Source organism: Mytilus californianus, unplaced genomic scaffold (genome assembly GCF_021869535.1).
Source record: "Mytilus californianus isolate M0D057914Y unplaced genomic scaffold, xbMytCali1.0.p SCAF_4, whole genome shotgun sequence".
NCBI lineage: Eukaryota > Metazoa > Mollusca > Bivalvia > Mytilida > Mytilidae > Mytilus > Mytilus californianus.
In genome coordinates, this window is record NW_026262690.1 from 35983009 (window position 1) to 36004134 (window position 21126).

At 33.4% G+C, this 21126-nt stretch overlaps 1 protein-coding gene across 2 annotated transcripts in view; it reads right to left on the reverse strand.

The window, feature by feature from the left end:
• Positions 1-15987, reverse strand: part of LOC127698236 (thrombospondin-1-like) — a 49456-nt gene extending 33469 nt beyond the window's left edge. The window contains exon 1 of one of the 2 annotated variants that reach the window (XM_052201597.1): positions 15520-15987. The gene's annotated coding sequence lies outside the window, so the exon portion shown is untranslated. Of the gene's footprint in view, positions 1-451; positions 580-15519 lie in introns of those variants that run through there. The other variant, XM_052201598.1, reaches the window with a different exon arrangement.
• Positions 15988-21126: the final 5139 nt, after the last annotated feature.

A 21126-nucleotide genomic window follows, 5' to 3' on the forward strand; every position in this document is an offset into this window, starting at 1 on the left:
GTGTCAAAGAGACAACAACCCGACCATAGAACAGACAACAGCAGAAGGTCACCAACAGATCTTCAATATTTAAGACTATACATTTCATGTTGAAAATCCAAAATTTTTATATAACTCATTTTTTAATTCGGTTACCCATTATTGATATTGAGTGTGTTGACAGCGAATTGAAATAGGTGAAAACCATATTGTTTGAGGCTTTATAAGGTTGGATAAAATATATATTTTATCCTGAATTGTGAGCAGAGCTCCAATAAACTCTGGGTCACGCTTATCTTCCTTCAGTGTAGTTTCAAGTTTCTCTTTTCTACACAGGTAGAAACAGTTTCACGCTGTTACCATACAAAAACTCATACAAATTAACATGAAACTTAACCAGATAACACAACGTTTTTAGAAAATGATACTACAGTAAGACAGCTGTTAACTATAACATAACAAAAATTCTTACCTGGCTAAGTTCTACCGACATCATTTGTCACGATCTTAAAGTTTAATGACAAACACTTAATTACATGCTACTAAATGATTCGATCAAATATTGGTGCAAATATAAATCTAGTATGTCTGAACAGTTCAATGTTTCATAAACAGTATTTAAACCATTAAACATACGCATGACACTTAGTCCCAGTAATTAAATAACTCCCATTGTACTTATCAGATTGATTAAAAATATTTCTTTATCTGTATCAAATATTGCATTCGATTCATATAGATTATTTAGTCCTTATTTTATACAAAACTAGAGGTTAAATCGTAATTTACAAATAAACTGATTTTATCGGCTTTGATAACCAGCTAATATTCAATTGTTTTAAACTTCATTGACGAGACGACAGTGAAGCAATTTTATCGTGTAGCGACCGCCCTTAACATGATACATTAAGAAGTTGGTCTCATCTAGTCTTTTAATAAAATTAGATTACTTCATCTACCAGCCTGTTCTAAATGGAACACTCTGGCAACTTTTCTTGACACAAGTGTCAGATGTCCCTTGTTTTACTGCCAACTAGATTGCTTCAAGTGTTAATATCTTTCCTTCATTAAAGGTCTGTAAAAGAGTGTTCCATTATTTCAATACAATTCACGAGTATCTGGAACGTTAGTGCCATTTGTCCAGTTTATTGAAGGTTTTTTTTTATATTTGTATATGCCCAAATTTAAAACTTTATTATCATAGTATACAATAAGAGAAGTGGTATAATTGCAAACGAGACAACTATCCACCCTATTACAGAACGGTTTACCAAACTACTGTTTTCGATATATATATTTAGATTTAGCTGCTCCAAATAACATACTATATTATAACTTCAAATTTAGAGTTCTTAGTTGTTTGCATTTGTCTTTGTCTCCCGGGTCAGTGGGAGTGTTGAGCGCTAACACACGTTAAACCCCGCCACATTCTTCCATGTCTGTCCAAAGCTAGGGAACCTGTAATCATGTGAATTTTGTTGATAGCTGTCTGCTATTTTTGTTTTTCGTCTATTGTTGTCTTCTAAATTCTCTTTTGAATTTCAAATTTTGTTATACCGCGGCCTTTTAAAGGTTACTATGCGGTATCAGTTTTGCTCATTGTTGAAGACCGTACGGTGACATGTAATTGTTTACATCTTTATCCATACTTTTCTCATTGGTAATAATACCACATCTCCATTTTTTACAAGAACATTACTTCATTGATGGTTTATTCTTTGTTTCGGACATTGTTAAGCAGCAATCACAATGTTTTGATGTAATTTTATAGAAATATTACTCCGAATGTTCTAGATTCTGAAGTGGTGAATTGAATAGAAAATAATCAGTTATAGCTTTGAAAATGAACACACCATCCAATTACAAATATTAATGGTCCTATTCAGAAAAGAGACCGTACATTTCAAAACGTCTATTCATTCATGTTTTCTAGACTTAATATATGATTTAAAAATGAAACGTGGAATCAACGTCATTTGCGAACGCAACCAACCCAACAACACGATACAACAGCATATGTAGTTTGCGTTTAACATGAACAACAACAATGATTGATATTAAAGGAGTCAACCTTTGGTCTTATCTTAAATCTTTTTCATTTGTTATTTCAATCCTCGCTACACTATCGTAACCGTCAAATGTACTGAAGAAATAATAATAATGCCAATACTAGAATAATCTTCTGAAGTATTTTAGTCAGTGAAGAATTAAGTGGATTAAAATTCAGCCATTTAGTATAAAGTGATCCTGCATTAATCTGAATTATAAGTTTAAAACTGTAATTGGATTTTTGAAAAATTGTAACAAGATTATAGCCGTGTTAAGGAAAGCATCGATATCCTTGCTCGTGTACACCATCTTACTCATTGGCTTGCCTATTGGTTTATCTTGTTATAATAAGTACATGATTAAACCGAGTTCTGTTTCTTCGAAAGAGGCAAAAAGTTACTCATCCGAACCAATTTTCTCAATAATTTCACATTATATGTATACCTGATGCTCAATATTTACTTATTGCAAATACAAGTCCATGATCGTAGTCTCTAAGTTAAAAAGAAAAAATGTGTATGATCAGAACCTAATAACAGACTAATAATCATTCGTAACAGTAATAATATACTATAATAGTAAGTTATGAATTGATTTAATATCCATTACAATATCAAATAACACACTCAATTAGTTAATACAGAAATCAATTGATTTAGTGTCATAAGTGGACATAATCGATTATAGTAGGCATCTATTCATTAAGGAGAAATCTACAAACTTGCAATTCTTTTCTTTAACTAACTGTATTTTATGCCTTACGTTGTTGACATTGACCAACTTTTCCCTTTTTTCTTTTTTTTATGTAACACTGCTGTTTCTTTATTTTCCCCACTGATTTTCCATGATTATACGTGTTCTTGTGAATACCATCACAATCATTTTTTGGAAGCTGTTTATCTATGCCTCCCATCTACAAATCTGGAAAGGTCGATAATGTCGTACTAACGCTCGCCCAAATACGTTTCATGCACCACATTTTCATTAAATCATACACAATATGGCCTGTATGAACTCAAAAGAGACTACTAAGTGTTGGTGATTTATATGAACGATTACTGAGCTTTTCGAAAATTTCAAATTCCTTATTTGCTTCAATTTTACATTCAAAAGTCCATTTCATATGATGGAAGTAGATGCAAGATACAACCTTCACTCAACTACCGTAAACTCCAGACGCAAGGCATAAAATGATGAAATCCCACACGTTCGAAAGCTTTCCTGCTTTTTTTTTATATATAGGCGCCATTTATTTTTAAATACGACAAAACTTTCGATATACGGTCGGACTAGGTTATATATCCAAAGTCGTACCGGAGTATAGCAGATTAATATTTAAATTTTTTTGATATTTCGTACGTTGTGAAAAACAAGACGAGATAGGAAGCATACAGAAACCTTTTTCAATGTTAGGTTTCTGTTTGTACATAAACAAGACCAGGTTGATTTAGGTACGATAAGATGAAATAATAATGAGATGATGTTGAGCATATTAGTGCAGCAAAGACCATCATAAAAGGACGGTCCTTGCCATTACCACCAAGCACCCCGTCGATATGCTTGCGGCACAAGTTTCAAGTCTAGGAAAATTACATAACTGTTATAAACGTTAGTGAATATTGTTGAAGGTCATACGGTTATCTGTAGTTGTCAACCTCCTCGTCCTTTGGTGGGTATAGTTGTCAACCTCCTCGTCCTTTGGTGGGTATAGTTGTCCTTATGAGATCTAAAAATTTCAACATCTCCTTATTCTTATATATAGAATGAGAGTTATATGGGACATAATTAAAATGTCTTTACTAAGTGTAAACACAAATATACTGGATAAAAATGTATGATGTCAACTACAGAATCTGGGAATAGATGAATTCAGTCAAGAAATACATCCTGTACTTTGCAGAGAAATTGAAATTCTTAAATCAAATAATAGTGAAATAGCAACAACCCTCAATAGTGATTGATAGATATACTTTCATTCTGACATTTGAATCACAGATTGCAATGGGATTCACAAATTGGTCATTATTGACTAATACAGACATGTAATTTTGACTTGACAATGATTGAAGATGTTGTAATCAATGCCCGTATATATTAAAAGACACTTACTGTATTGCAATGTAAGAAGCACCATTATTAAAAAAGCCCAACATTTAAAGTGGGTCTCATTGGGGTCTAAGCGTGACGCGGGATTGCCGATTTTTTGTAAGCGTGACACGTGAAAGTCAAATTATTGTGCCGTGAAAACGGGAAATGAAGTCTAGCGGGACACGGGAAATTACAAAAAATGAGAATTGCTTACGTACATAGTGTAAGCGGGATACGGGAATCTGACAAAACAGAAAGCGGGATCCGGGATCAGAACCCCCCAATGAGACCCCTTTAAATAATTACTTTATTCTCATTCCAATTATTCTGTTCTCTTCATTTTTTCTGTATACTATAAACCCCCATCCAGACCCCCATACTTGCACTTATCTACACTCCATGTATAAAGCATCCATTATTTATCATTTCCTTTCTTCACTGATATTCCAAATTTGAAAGTTGATTTAACTTAATTATCACTTGAATATCAACGCTTATAAATGCAGCCGATACTTATTTTCATCAATATAGAATAATAAAATCAATTACATTCGGGTCAAGGTTATTCGATTTTTATGCCAACATAAAAAAAAAAAACATGAAAGTGTCGAGAAATCAATGTTGAATGTAGTAATGGCGTTTAAATAGAAAATAATAATTTGTTCATTTTAATGTTGTAACATGAAACGTTTGTTTTTCTTTCATATAAAGAAATGATGTGATACCACTCTTTTCATGTGTGAGACACATTCAAAGCACAATTGTCGTCTTCCTAAAATGTCTACATAAGACTTAGTCGCTACTTGGTGTGGATTTCTGACATCTTACAATAGATCCTGGATTCATTACGACACTGTCTTACTTCTGTGATCATTTCATTTTATTTCATAAGTTATTTATTGGTTATAAGTAAGCATCAATTGTAAATTTTTTTGAATTAATTCCGTCCTTACCCAGGGCTGTTCGACAAATACAGATCTTTTCAACGTGAAACGTATGTGATAACATATCTCTAAAATTACATATTAACCTAAAACAATAAAACATCATCTAACTATCGATTTAAACTAACAACTTCGCAGGATTTAAAACATATACTTTTAAAAAAATTCTCCGTTGATAAATTCAAATTGTCAAGAGACTATTATTATTTAGGTTACGGCTCCCTCGGGCAAAGATGGTCTTAGGTGATTTTCGGCTATTCTTTTTATAAAATTGAGAATGGAAATGGGGAACATGTCAAAGAGACAACAACCCGACCAAAGAGCAGATAACAGCCGAAGGCCACCAATGGGTCTTCAATGCAGCGAGAAAATCCCGCACCCGGAGGTGGTCCTCAGCTGGCCCCTAAATAAAATTGTGTACTGGTTCAGTGAAAATGGACATCACACTAAACTCCAAAACATATAAAGGAACTAAAATTAAAAAAACATAAAAGACTAACAAAGGCCAGAGGCTCCTGACTTGGGATAGGCGCAAAAATGCGGCGGGGTTAAACATGTTTTGTGAGATCTCAACCCTACCCCTATACCTCTAGCCAAAGTAGAATAAAGAAGCATGTTCCTTTTTGGTCATTTAACTCCTCTCGTATTCGGGTATTTATATACATGCATCATTGGCTTTCAAATATTCGGGAAAGAGCATTCCAGATGAAGGTATATCCATGAAAGGGCTTCGGACGCACCACATTTATGTTGCGACTAAAATTTTCAGTTACAAACACATGTTGCAGGATCTCAGTATTGACGATTTCAAGTCTTATTTTTTCCGACTGTACCTGTGGTGTTTCCCCATTCATATATAATCTGGCTGGCCACGCTATTACTGGTGACCTGAACATTGTAAATAACACTTCTCTGCCGGAAATGTGTTATCAAAGGCCCGAAATATGATAAGTCTAAATCCACCAAAACCCCAACAAATAACTGATGGATTCAGTCGAGAATCATGCCAGGCAATTGACTTAACGCGAAAAAAATACGAATATACTCTTTCCGAATGGGTAAAGGCTGTGAGGTTGATGATACAAATTAGGATTAAAAAAACTGAATGGGTCTTTGAATACAGATGCTACATCGACTTTTAAAGACCCAAATGTTTGTAATCACATGCCAAAGGTCCATTACAAATATGTTGTTGTCCCCGTAGATAAAGCCCTAAACAATATCGTGTTTGTGTGCGTAAATCACTTTACATCATAATTCACTTGGAAACTCTATATATACCCCCATGACACTTACCAGAGAGGAAATAATCCGGAATGATCATAGATCTGTTCTATGTTCTTTTGGAATATCAACCGAACACGGGGATCTTGATCGTCCTTTACTTTAATTAGTGTCCTTACAAGCAGCGTTATATAGCTGGGTCTTCCTGGTGCTCAACGAATCCTCTTTCTAAACTAATAACATCAATTTTAAAGTAGCTGTTCTATACATAAATTTCCATAAGGGTGAGCCCACGATGACAATTTGGTGACATTTGTTTAAATTAAGCAGACACGTTTCACAGGCGATTAATACATTCCGTTTTTTTTTATAATCGATAAACAAAACACTAACATTTACATCAATTTTATCAGCAATCTAAGCCGGGATTCAGAGTTATTGTGAAACTACATATTCTAGGGGTGGTGTGAATCAGATGAGGATACTAAAAAATTTCAATGATCTGTTAAGATACATTCAATTTAGCTTTGTTAATGCCCTAACTACGAAGCATCTTTTTTGAAATAATATTACTCAGTCTTAATATAATATGAAATGCATGCTTGTTTCAATTTTTTATTCCTTATTGGTCATTATTCACTGTCTGACATTGTTATCGAAAGATATAATATACTGTAACTATTCCGATTCTACAGTAGTCATAAAGAGACTTGTCTATAATGCTGATTTTGTTTTTTTTTGCATTATGTATAACGCAATTATTTCAACATAAAGACAATACTATAACTACAATGTATTCAATATCATAGCAAATTCCAGATTGATATGAGCTAATTTAACATTACAAGAAAAAGTGGACACACTATTCAGATGTATTTTCTGATAAAATGTTTGAAATTGGAGAGAATTTTTGCCCGATTGAAATATCATGTATGGAAGCCAAATGTCTTTGGACGACGACGACAACGTCATATGAAAAAAACATTTTGCGGTCGTATAAAAATAGCTTAGCAAAATTATTTCCGACTCAGAAAATATATGGTTGACCGTAATCAAGGGCACTTACCCCTCATTACAATGCAAACAAAGTTCTGATGTCATATTAAAGGCAGTGAAGACTAATTCAAATTAAATACATAATTGCTAGGTAGAATGTTTTTCTCTTGGTGACCATACGAAACGTAAGAGGTCATACGTGGATATTTCATTGGATTTTTTACAATATGTCAACTTAAATCTGCACTCTCAAAAAGGGCCAAAAAAAAAAGGTCTTCATGCGTTTCTTTTCAGGATATTTTAATTTTAATTTTGCATGTATGGGTTAATACAAAAAAAAATGAAAATTTCAATACTTCTCCAAAAACATGACACGACTTTCAAACAAAAAAAGAGATGTCTTCACCTTTTTGTAACTGCATTATTATACAAATTTTACTGCACCAGATGCGCATTTCGACAATTAATATCTATCCATTGTAACCCGATTCCAAAATGTTGGAAAATCTAAATCTAATACAAACCTCAAAGAAAAGGCAAAACAAAATAAAAGTTCAGTCAGAAGTGGACGAGGATTCTGAGCTGTGCGCGAGGGAGATGCATTCCTCAATTTCAAATAATCTTATAACAGTATATTTCAATAAAACATTATCTTGTTTTTTCATGCCAGTACCGAGGTACTGAGTTACTAGGCTGGTGATACCCTTGGAGACTTGGTCCACCAGCAGCGGTATCGTACCAAACGGTACAAGTTTTACTGCATCAGATGTGCATTTCGACACTTAATGTCTCTTCAGTGATGCTCGAGGCCAAAATCTTTGAAAATCCAAAACTTGATACAAATGTTGAAGTTCAGACATAACGGCAGATACATTTCTAAAAATTCAAATGACTTCCCAAGTAGCAGTTTTCAATAAAATATTTTATAAGTTATTGGGCTGTTGATACCCTTGTGGGCTTGATGTCTACCAACAGAATTATCGACATTGTGGTAGTAATAATATTAAATGGTAACAATTTTACTTCAGAAGACAATTGATGTCACTTCTGCTCGAGGCCAAAATGCCTAAAAATCTAAAACTTAATAAAAGGGCGGAAGAGGGTATAACAGAAAAGGACCAAAAGTATAGCCAAACCTGGACAATGAATCAGAACTAAGCAAGGTGTTACGATAGTTCTATAGTGTATAGATCTTAATGATAGTACTTAGTTGAAGGTTTAATGCGATTAAAAAAATATTCTGAAATTATGCATACTGGTTGTATAAATCTCGATGGTAACTTCCTGCCAGTCTCGCTGTCAGTACATTTAAATACAGAAAGTTGTGGGGTTTTTTTATCCTTTAAAACTAATTCTTGCAAAAATACGAAATCCATTGCAAAAGAAATAACGAGGAGGATGAATTTGTGCTTATTTTTGTTAAGAACAAAAAACCTAAATCTTACTTTTCATGCTGGATTCATGACTGTAATCCCGACATGCATTACTACGTATACAAGATACTGTCACTGACACAATAAACAAAAATTGTTTTAAGTTGCCTCCGCAAAAGGTAAATAAAACAAGTCCTACATTCGATCGCTTGAATTCGAAAATTACTTGTATTTCATCGAATTTATAAGATAATAAATATTCAGATGTTCACCAGATTTTTTTTCTCTGTCAGATTTCAGTAGTACTTATATTTGAACTATGTCATATTCAAAGGCATTTGTCTGCATTTTTTTTCATTCAAGAAAAAAAGTGCATGACTACAAAATGTGCGTGATTTGTAAATGTTCCTACTTGAATAATTTAGATATTTTCTCATTCGATTTCTTAAATTGCGAGTGCCTAAGTTTCAGCTTTATCCAGTCGATCGGGTTGAAAATACGATAGACATGTGTAACGCATTGAAACTGAAAAAAAAAATATTCGTATTACTATAACCAATTACTTTGAAATAAATAAATATTCATTAATGGCGTGAGTTTGTTATTATAGTTGACTTTGATTACAAATGACGATCTCAACTCCATTTATTATCCAAAGAATTTGATAGATTAATAGCGTAGAACAATTGATTAACATTGGAATTACATTGGAAGTCAAACAAGAAGTGTTTAGATTTGCCTACAAAGTATTTATTTGTCTAATCGACCCAATAGAATCAGAATTGATCATATGCAAACAGCAATCTTATAGAACACATATTCTACTGTGTATTCTAATGTTTAAATACAACTAGAATATCTAATTCATAGATCAGGATGGATATATTCAAATTGTCGTTACCACAATCCCGTCCTCCTTTCCTAGATGTGACATTTCCGAACGAAACTTATTACCGAATTTGTACTTACATGAACAACACGATGGGTACCACACGTGAATCAGGATCTGCTAACCCTCCCGGTGCACCTGAGATTGGTGGGTTCGGGTTGCTCATCTTTAGTTTCAGTGTTGTGTTTTTAGCTCACCTGGCCCAAAGGGCCAAGTGAGCTTTTCTAATCAATTGGCGTCCGTCGTCGTCGTCGTCGTTGTTGTCGTCGTTAAATTTTTATATTTTGAACTTCTTCTGGAGAACCACTGAATGGAATGAAACCAAACATGGCATGAATGTTCCTTATGAGTTGCTTACCAAGTGTTGTTACTTTAAAGCCGATCCATCATCCAAGATGGCCGCCATCGGGGGACTTCGTTTAACATAGAACCCTATGGACATTACATACAAATGTCTTCCTTTAGAGAACTACTGCATGGAATGAAATAAAACATGGCATGAATGTTCCTTATGAGGTGCTGACCAAGTGTTGTTACTTTGAAGCGGATCAATCATCTAAGATGGCCGCCAGAGAGGGACTTAAGTTAACATAGGACCCTAAGGGAAATACATACAAATGTCTTCATTTACAGAACCACTGAATGGAATGAAATAAAATATGGCATGAATGTTCCTTATGAGGTGCTGACCAAGTGTTGTTACTTTGAAGCGGATCAATCATCTAAGATGGCCGCCAGAGAGGGACTTAATTTAACATAGGACCCTAAGGGAAATACATACACATGTCTTCATTTACAGAACCACTGAATGGAATGAAATAAAACATCGCATGAATGTTCCTTATGAGGTGCTGACCAAGTGTTGGTACTTTGTAGCAAATCCATCTTCCAAGATGGCCGCCAGGGAGGGACTTAGTTTAACAGGACCCTATGGGAAATACATACAAATGTCTTATTTTAGAGAACCACTACATGGAATGAAATAAAACATGACATGAATGTTCCTCATGAGATGCTGACCAAGTGTTGTAACTTTGTAGGTGATCCATCATCCAAGATGGCCGCCAGCGGGGACTAAGTTTAACATAGGACCCTATGGGAAATACATACATATTTTTTCTTTTAGAAAACCACTGAATGGAATGAAACCAAACATTGCATGAATGTTCCTAATGAGGTGCTGGACAAGTGTTGTTACTTTGTAGACAATAAATCAACCAAGATGGCTGCCAACGGGGGACTTCGTTTAACAAAGGACCCTATGTAAAATATATACAAATGTCTTCTTCTAGAAAACCGCTTAATGGATTGAAACCAAACATGGTATGAATGTTTCTTTTGAGGTGCTGACCAAGTGTTGTTACTTTGTAGCCGAACCATCATCCAAGATGGTCGCCAGCAAGGGACTTAGTTTAACATAAGACACTATGGGAAATACATACAAATGCTTTTTCTAGAGGAGCACTGAATGGAATGAAACCAAACATGGCATAAATGTTCCTTATGAGGTGCTGATGAAGACCTTAATACATGTATCTTTATAGATTGAGATCTACTGTAAACTGCAAAATTATCAAGAAAAGAAGATCTACACATAAGTCAACATGATCAAAATTGTCAATTGGCATCTTGTTGGAGTTATTGTCCTTATAAAGTCATTTTCTACAATGTCAATGAATTTATTGGTAATTTCTGTAAAGTTTACAAAAGTCTTCTGCTTTTGATTAAATTACGGGGCCAATATTAAACCAAATTTGACCTCAATCATTATTAGGGTATCTGTTATGAATTTAATCTATTTTTACATGATTGGCAAAACCAAAGTAAAATGAGGTGATCGACACAGGCTCTTGAGAGCCTCTTGTTATAGACTTTTGTTTGCATTTTCGTTTTTTGCCATGGCGCCGTCAGTTTGTCTTCGACTTATCAGTTTGGAAATATTCTTGAAGCATGTTAACAGTTGCAAAAAGTTACTTTTAGCACCATAGACTCGGACTTGAAATCCTTTTATTAGGAACGAAAACAAGGTCACTGACACGGTATTTTAATGGAACAAGGACCAATTGCATCACAAAAGAATCTATCCCCTAAATGATAGAAATGTTCACAAATCATATCATAGTTTGCTTTTATGTAACAAGATTGATTGTTGGTTGCTTAACGTCCAGTAGCAAATATTTCATGTATGCTCAGGACGAGAACTAATTAACAATTAATACAATAGGTAGGGCCTGTAATAGAGGCCGTCCTGGATGATGGTCGGGGAAATTTGGACTACCACTGGAAAACGACGGTATAATTAATTGGATATATCAGGACAGAAATTTTGCCTTGCAACAGGCCACCAATGGACCTCTGAAGGAAGAGTTGATGCAAGGGTTCTTAACGTGGAAAGAGCGTGATACTCTCTTTTGCACGAGGCATCGGATTTAACGTCCACATTCTGACCGGACCTGGCTGCGAACTTGTACGTCCCGCACAGTCAAACGGACGCCCCACTTTGGCAAGGGTTTTACTGCCAGTCGGAAGAAGTCAAAGAGTGACCACATTGCTATTCCCCAGTCACCCTTGGGGGTTATGTAATACAAAAAAGCGAATAAAGATAAAGAAGCTTCCCATAGAAGTATTAACATGTGTGCCCTATGTTTCTGATATTTTTTCGGTTGATTTGGAAGAAGGAGCACATTAATTTGGCTTATATGAAAATTTCTACAAACATCCTTAAATTTTGCTTTATTTGTTATAACATAAGACAATTCAAAATTCTATATTTAATTGTTAATTGATATACAGGTAATAAAGTTCACGCATATATTTTTGAACGCCGGCCTGACCATAACTTATTTAACATTGAATGGATAGAGAAGGCACTCTCGATCTGCCACTTGTTTTTACGATTTATTGGAACGATGATACTACAAATTGCAGTAAAGATAAAAGTATTCGAAAATGGCCCTGGTGTGAAATAAATTCGGAGAAAACTGGTCCTATCTCTTTCTTTAAAACTCAGTCAAAGTAATAAGATAGGAAAATACAGATCTCTAAAGAGAAAAAAAATATGCTATAGATAAAATTTGTAGTTGGATTTTTTTTGTAGATACTGCTAAATGTTATAATAATATGATCAGATACTCAGTTTGAAAATCTCCATGAAAATTTGTAGCTTTGTTTACCTTCGTGTCTGTTTTTGCTATGCTAACCTCGTTACCGTCACACCATCGTTCGTTATTTACTCTACTTGACTACGATAAAGTGTGATTAATGGTTAAAAAAGCAAAATAGTCCTTAATAAAAGAAGGAAATTGTGTATTGATTAACCTTTACAATTATATGACCATCTATCAATTTGACTTCCGGTTGATCAATACAATCACTGGAAAGTGTAAAATTGCAGCCGACCTCAGTGCTTGTTTGCATAGATTTTTGTATTTTTTGTTCTGAATTCGTTCATATGAATAAAAAACGGCCGCATAGCGTAAAATTGCGAGATCTTGATGAAAGTTAGATCAACGAAAATATATCAAGAAGAAGCCAGGCGTGTAATGAGTATTTTACGAAGTGCTTCCAGACACTGATTTAGAAATTGTTTATTTGATTTTATATACAGAAAGGGACCATTTTAGGAAATAAAAAATTCTTAATTACTACCACGCAGCACTGTGTGTAAAGAGGCTGTTATATTGACATTTACCTCGAAAATAAATCCACCAATATGTAATTTAAAAAATACTAATAAATGTTGAACTGCTATTTACTGGATTAACAGATTTACATTATCTTACTTTTTTTGACTATATTATAAAATAAAAACACATGAAATTGAATTTTACTGAAATGCGTGCAATGGAAACTGGATTTTATTGTATTAAGCCAAGAAAGACAATTTCAGCGCATTAATCCGAGCATGATTCATGATTTTTAGAAATTATTTTGTTTCTTTTATATATTAGTATAGCCGTTTACACTGGATATAGCAAGTCCGATATGAACCCGAAACCAACAGTTTCGATATTAAACTATAACCTACGGTATACACCCCGTTCAACATACCGCATAATCTGAAAAGAGACATCTTAATAATTTCAAAATTTACATTTGGTGCAGTAAAATGTGTACCCTGTGATTGTAAAAAAAAATCAATCTTTCAGTTTTCCAGTTACACATTTCAAAGATCTCTTGATTTTGGGAATGCAGAAAAAACGATATGTTGTGAATGCTTATAAATATTCTTTCTCTTTTAAAAAAAAAATCCCCACAAAAAAGATATTGTCTCCCGTGAACATTAATAAACCATTATATTTAATCCATTTTGTAATCAAACATAAAATTATGAATACAATACGGTTATCTCTATTGTAAAGATTTAAAGAACAGGATTTTAATGGAATAGAAAGTATAGTCCCATCTTTAAAAATTTTCCAGACAATTTTTTAACGAGTATGGCATTACTAACATTATTGTTAAAGGAGTTAATGGCTTATATATACTGGGGAAAATAGCTGAAGAGAAATTGCTTAGTAATATTACATAATCTTAATTATGTGTTTTATTTTTATAATACTATGTTACATGTATACATTTTGTCTTCGCATTTTGTGAATAACCTTGGCAAGAGACTACTTTATCTAACATTCTATATTTATGTTATTACACATTCAATGTGTCTGATGCATGCATGTTCTCATTCGGTTTTGTAGGTCTTCGTGACAATCCTAATATCGGATTTTATATCGATAAAATCGTTTGATTTGATTTGATGTTATATGTCGAGCTCTGGATAGACTCAATTTATGTCAAGTTGTAAATACATTTCTGACAGACTAACTTAAATAATATCTGCCTTCAACACCATATTCCTTATTTATTATGTAATACGAACTCAAAGAAACACGCAATACATATATTAAAATGTACTTAAATGATTTTGTAAAAGCAAACAACAAGATAATTCCTAGTTTAGAATTTTAACTTGGCTGTTGCCTATATTTCAAACCCCCTCAAAACATGAAACAAATCGTATTATTATACCATAAACACAGATAGGGTATATTTTCACTATTCTCATACCGTTTAGTAGGGCTATCATAAATATTACTCGAAATCCTCATCACAAATTTTCAGATTTTAAGCCTTTCCGATTTTCAGTTTTGTCGATAAAATCAATCTTGGAAAAATGTGGTTAAAGCAACTATAAGTCACCTATGGCCTCTAACAAAACACATCATGACCGTATAGTCAGCTATAAAAGGCAAAATGTGAAACAATTTAAACGAAAACACTACATCCTGATTTATGAAAAAAAAAAAACAATAAACGATTAAACAAATAAGACCGACAGCAACCAACGACAACCCTTGAATTACAGGCTCTTGACTTCAGATGGGCACATATAGAATGTGGCGGGGGTAAACATATTTGTGAGCCCTCAACCCTATCCTGACCAGGGATAGTGGTCTAACAACAACACAAGAACAACCCGAAAAATTCAGTTGAAAATGGCTTGACTCAACAGATTGGTTCGATGCACAAAAAAAACCCAACTTACATAGAGATAAAAGACATACAGTACGGATCTAAGAGTACTCGCAGTTACTGAATGATAGTTTAAAGCCTATAACAACTAAAATAAAAAAAAAATGATGTTCTCTCAGAATACATAAAACAAAATCAAAAATACAGTTAATTTTCTTCGATAAAGCTGCTTATTTTTGAATCAAAATGAAATTTAAGGTCATTTGTGGGTCTTTTAAGTCTGTCAAAAATGTTAAACAATTACAACACAAGAGGTAAATATTTTGCTACTGCATGACACATGTTGCAGTCATATTTTTTTAATTGGTATTCGAACATAATCTTTTTTACCTGACGTATTTATGTTATTTAGATTCTTGGAAATATAATTGTGTACTAATAAACACGTATGCTGTTATACAAATTTAAAGATGTGTTAACAGTAAAACAGAAATATCATACTTACACGTCATTTCGTAACCATCAGAGTTCCATATAACATTTTCAAAAACAAAAATTCCTTTCAATAATCACTAGCACAGTTCTGTTGATAAATCATTACCACCAACAAATAATTACATGTCTCTAAGGTGTTTATGTAAAAAATCTGTGTTTATATCTCATTACGTACAATGATAGAGAAAACTGTTTGACATTAATCATTCCGTAACTACCTGCTTCTATAACATAAACAACTGCGTACTCCAACGTATAATATCGATCGATTTTTTAAGTCCATATTCTAGGATTTTAATGGTGTAAAGATGCATAGCTGAAAGGAATCGTTATGATACACGTGATAACAATAAAACCAGATATGAGTTTTTTCCCCGCACAATTATTGATAGACATTCCTTCATTAAAACAGAAGGAAAAACACACTCTGCATCTGCTGTGTATTGGGTTGTATTAACCTACAGTGAAATCAGCTGTTTCAGATAATTTAGTTGAAACTTACAATGTGTGTAAAACATGCAAATAGCAGTGGTAATCACCTATGATTAAGGATGTAAAAAAAGAACAAAACAAAATCAATACAACTTGAAAACGCAAGTATCGTCGCAGCTGTAATGCATTGATTCTTAATAAAACAAACTAAATATATTTAAGTATGCGAGTATTTTCGATATGGATTGCTGAATTTTATTCAGAAGGCAATATCTTTCAGAAACCATTGCCGTTATGGCAGCTGTTAAAATATTTAATAAAAAAAAAGTATTTTTTCAAAGAAGAAATTAAAGAAATAATCTAAAAAAGAAATTGTTCTCTAACCATGTGTTCAGAGAACAATTTCCGCCTATAAATTCACAATTGTTGATCATTTAAGTTGGATGTATGATCAATAATAACATGAATCTTATAAAATAGGAGAAAAAAAAAGTAACAAGTGGTTTACAAAGTCACTTTATGCATTAGGAAAAAGATAATCTTACACGAATCTCTAAAATGCAATTAGGAGATAATCATCTACTTCCGCTTTAAAAGAATGATAGCCTTACTTTACATTGATTCTAAAACAATAAGGTTTTTATATATATTTTTCGGTCGACAAAGGTAGATAACTTTCAATTTTTGGTTTCAAAAAGTTACTACCAGTGTCATATGATAACTTACATTGCACTGATTAAACAAATATATTATTTTTATGTACTTTTTCTTGAAATAAGGTTTAAATCATGTCACTTCCGGTGTCGAATGATTGGTTTCTTTATGGCGATTCCAAAAATATAGAGTTTCTATGTACTTTTTAAAGGCACTTGTCTCTGAAAAAAAAATCCTATATACCTTAATATAACATTATATTATATTAAGGTGTATAGGAATTTTATTTTTAGAGACAAGTGCCTGTGGTACTTTTGCATGAAATAAGTACAGAAATGGCTACTTCCGGTCCACGGCAGGCTATTTGTGGTTGTACTTTTTGTCAGATCATATGTCTATTAACATAATCCAAACAATATAAAGGTAAATGATCACAAATCAGAATACCCCATATCTAATATGTATGGTTAAGAATTAATCGTACCAAACAGCTCATTTTGAATATTTGTTAAGAAGAGAAAATTCCTATAAAAAGTCACCAGTGCACTTCGACCCAGAAGTTCCAGCGTTGCATCAAATCGTAACTTAAAATTTGACCCTTATCCCTTATCTTTGACCTTGTCACTAATTTGCTGTCTATTTACCAAGGAACTTATATAAATAAAAAAATCTAGGTCTCTATGACTCACAGTTTACGAGTTACACCGACATACCATTTATGTAGGACACACAAAGGGAAATAAATCTTATGAAATGCAAGGATTTGTATAGTGAGACACTATACACTTCCTTGTGAAATGTAACCGGATCGCGTCGGTCCAAATTGAATAGATCATCATGAGAAAATAACAAACAATTCCAATAAAAAGATTCAGCTATATCTTTTACGGTTTCTTGGGAGAAGCGTTAACAAAAAAAAAATTGTATACGGGGAGATAACTCCCATATGGAAAAGAGTTCAGTTGAAAAGAGTGAGTTTCAAAAGTTCAATATAGCTGTTTGATATCATATACCAAATATCTTATGGGCATGTTGCGAAACAAAAGCGACATTCGAGGAACAAAAGTGGCGAAATAAAAAATGACCAGAGGAATATCTAGTCTTTTTATGGAAAGGTGGAAACACCTAACAAAAAAGGTGAATTGGTCACAGAGCATTATGAACGGCTTTCCAACGGTTTTCTAAAGTTATCTTTCAAGCTTTTATTTGAAAACATATAGCATTTTTTTGTTTGAAGCGGTATCGTTATATTTAAAATTGTTCCATGTAATATCTCATCTTTACTAGCGGTAAAAATTACAATAACTAGGTATTTATCATTGAACACTGGAAACTGTGCCAACATATAGTTGAAATATATATTACCCAATAATAGCACATATGTTCTCCTTAGTCATTGAATGTACCGTTGCTATGTAATTTTTCCTCAATGAAAATGTACATAATGTAATTCTGATAAATTAAAAAAAAAGGTTCATGACTGATTGGCGTCCAGTAGCAAATATTTCATGCATGTTTAGTACTAGAACAAATTAACAATACATCCAATAGGTTGGTTTTGCAAAGTGGATTGATCGCGACGAGGGCAAGAATTTTGACTTCAACATGAAAAACTATTGCATTATGAATTGGTTTCGACATTTTGCGGGTGTGGCTTCATGACTCATACGTTAGCGAAATACTGTACTCATTTTTGTATATACATTAATAATCATTAACACACATTATTATATATATGTACAAAAAGTAAATGTGTACAGAAACTGACACAACGAGTCATTAAGTTCCTTTTATTTTATTTCATTTTTCAGAGTTTGTGAAGACAAAAGTAACACACACACACACACACACACACACACACATATATATATATATATATATATATATATATATATAAGTCTAGAGATTTGCACAACGATACTTATATAAGATGGTATTATACGAAGATGTTGTTATTAAATCGTGTTGACAAATATTTCGGCTTAACAAATAGCCTTCTTCAGTGTCAATTATTTTAACAATGTATATATATATATATAACATTTTCCAAAAGACCAAAAAAGTGAAAAAGTATATTTCAACAAAACGCATTTCACTAGCAGGTCAAACAACGGATGTTCTTAAACCCAGCCTACTGCCATTGGCGATTGCCAAATAAACGGATCACCATATGTAACAAACAGAAAACAATAAACTTGCGGAAAAGATGGTATACCGCAAACAAAAGGTGCAAAAATTTGTACACCATATCCGGATTTCGACAATTAATGTCTCTTCAGTTATGTTAGGAATCGAAACGATATTTGGAAAGCCATATAATTTACCTCAATTCAGGATAGACTTTTGAATTTTGAAGAGTCGAAATAGGATGAACAGATCATATAAACCCGAAGGCAAATATAATACAAGCCCAAACGAAAAAATATAAACAAGTATACATTGAAAACAACATTCAAACCTATGATTGCGTTGGATAAAAACCGAAATTTTTATACGTGTGTATGCAAAACAAATTTCTTGGTAGAGGGGTCAAAATACAGCACAAACAACATTTTCCAAAAGACCAAAAAAGTGAAAAAAATATATTTTAACAAAACGCATTTGACTAGCAGGTCGAACAACGGATGTTTTTTGTTACCAAGAAATTTGTTTTGCATGCACACGTACAAAAATTGCGGAGAGAGAGAGAGAGAGAGAGAGAGAGAGAGAGACGATAACATGGTCTTGACAAGGCAGTAGGAGACTCAGATTGGGAACATCGGAATCCTGACGATTTGTTTGATATTCTTGGGACGACTTATTATGCGCAAACCGACCAGGCACATCCCATTCATAACCAGATGTAAAGGATATGTTAAGGTTTCCGTGCCCATCTCACCCAATGGAATTTCCTTACTGTCTCCAGTACAATATGTTCAGCTACTTCAGTTATGTCCCAAAACATATGTGTTATATCAAGAAAGATCTCGACAAAATTTTCAATTTCCACTTTTGTATTTAGTGTACCAATTCTGAGTATCCCAATGGTAAAGGCAACTGTGAACGACATTACTCAAGCGGACCAGAAAAAAAAACATCATCACGCAAACAATATTTTCTAGACAACCATGGCATCCTTGTTTTAGAAAGCGAAGAAAAGGAGTGGGATACTAATAGTCAGACATCGACCCGAAAATTGTACGATGCCCCGAATTTTTTGTTCGTCAAAAAGTAGAAAGCTGGACACTTAATTTTGGAAGCTAAATGGACACTAATAGAAGTTCGAAGAAGGAGTTTATGTTCCCAGTTAGAAATAAAATTGAGAATGGAAATGGGGAATGTGTCAAAGAGACAACAACCCGACCATAGAACAGACAACAGCAGAAGGTCACCAACAGGTCTTCAATGCAGCGAGAAATTCCCGCACCCGGAGGCGTCCTTCAGCTGGCCCCTAAACAAATATATATATACTAGTTCAGTGATAATGAACGCCATACTAAACTCTAAATTGTACACAAGAAACTAAAATTAAAAATAATACAAGACTAACAAAGGCTAGAGGCTCCTGACTTGAAACAGGCGCAAAAATGCGGCGGGCTTAAACATGTTTATGAGATCTCAACCCTCCCCCTATACCTCTAGCCAATGTAGAAAAGTAAATGCATAACAATACGCACATTAAAATTCTGTTCAAGAGAAGTCCGAGTCTGATGTCAGAAGATGTAACCAAAGAAAATAAACAAAATGACAATAATACACAAATAACAACAGACTACTAGCAGTTAACTGACATGCCAGCTCCAGACTTCAATTAAACTGATTGAAAGATTATGTCTTCATCATATGAATATCAGGCATAATCCTTCCCGTTAGGGGTTTAGTATCATACCATCATAACATATATGAGAAGAACATAACCCGTGTCATGCCAACAACTGGTTTTTAAATAAATGTGTTTAGTGCCGATGCAAAGACCCTATAAGTGAATCAATATTAACGCCAAAATATGCAATCTTTAATGACCTGACAACAGTATCGTAACTATATCCCTTCTTAATAAGTCTATTTAAAGGTTTTGTTAGCTTCAGAGGTGAATACTGACATTTTTGTGCTTTATAAAGAATATTTCCATAAAAAATTGGATGTGAAATACCTGAACGTATAAGAAGTCTGCATGTTGAGCTATATTTACGAATGATGTCCTTATACCGATGATAAAATTAAGTAAATGTTTTGACTAGTTTGTGATATCGAAAACCCTGGTGTAATAATTTTTCAGTAATACATAAATTTCTCTCGTTAAAATCTAAAACATTGTTACATACACGAGCGAATCGTACAAGTTGAGATATATAAACACCGTAAGATGGTGATAAGGGAACGTCACCATCTAAAAATGGATAATTAACGATAGGAAATGAAAAATCATCTCTTTTATCATATATTTTAGTATTAAGCTTTCCGTTAATGATATAGATATCAAGATCGAGGAACGGGCAGTGGTCATTGTTAGTATTAGCTTTATTTAAAGTAAGTTCAACAGGATAAATTT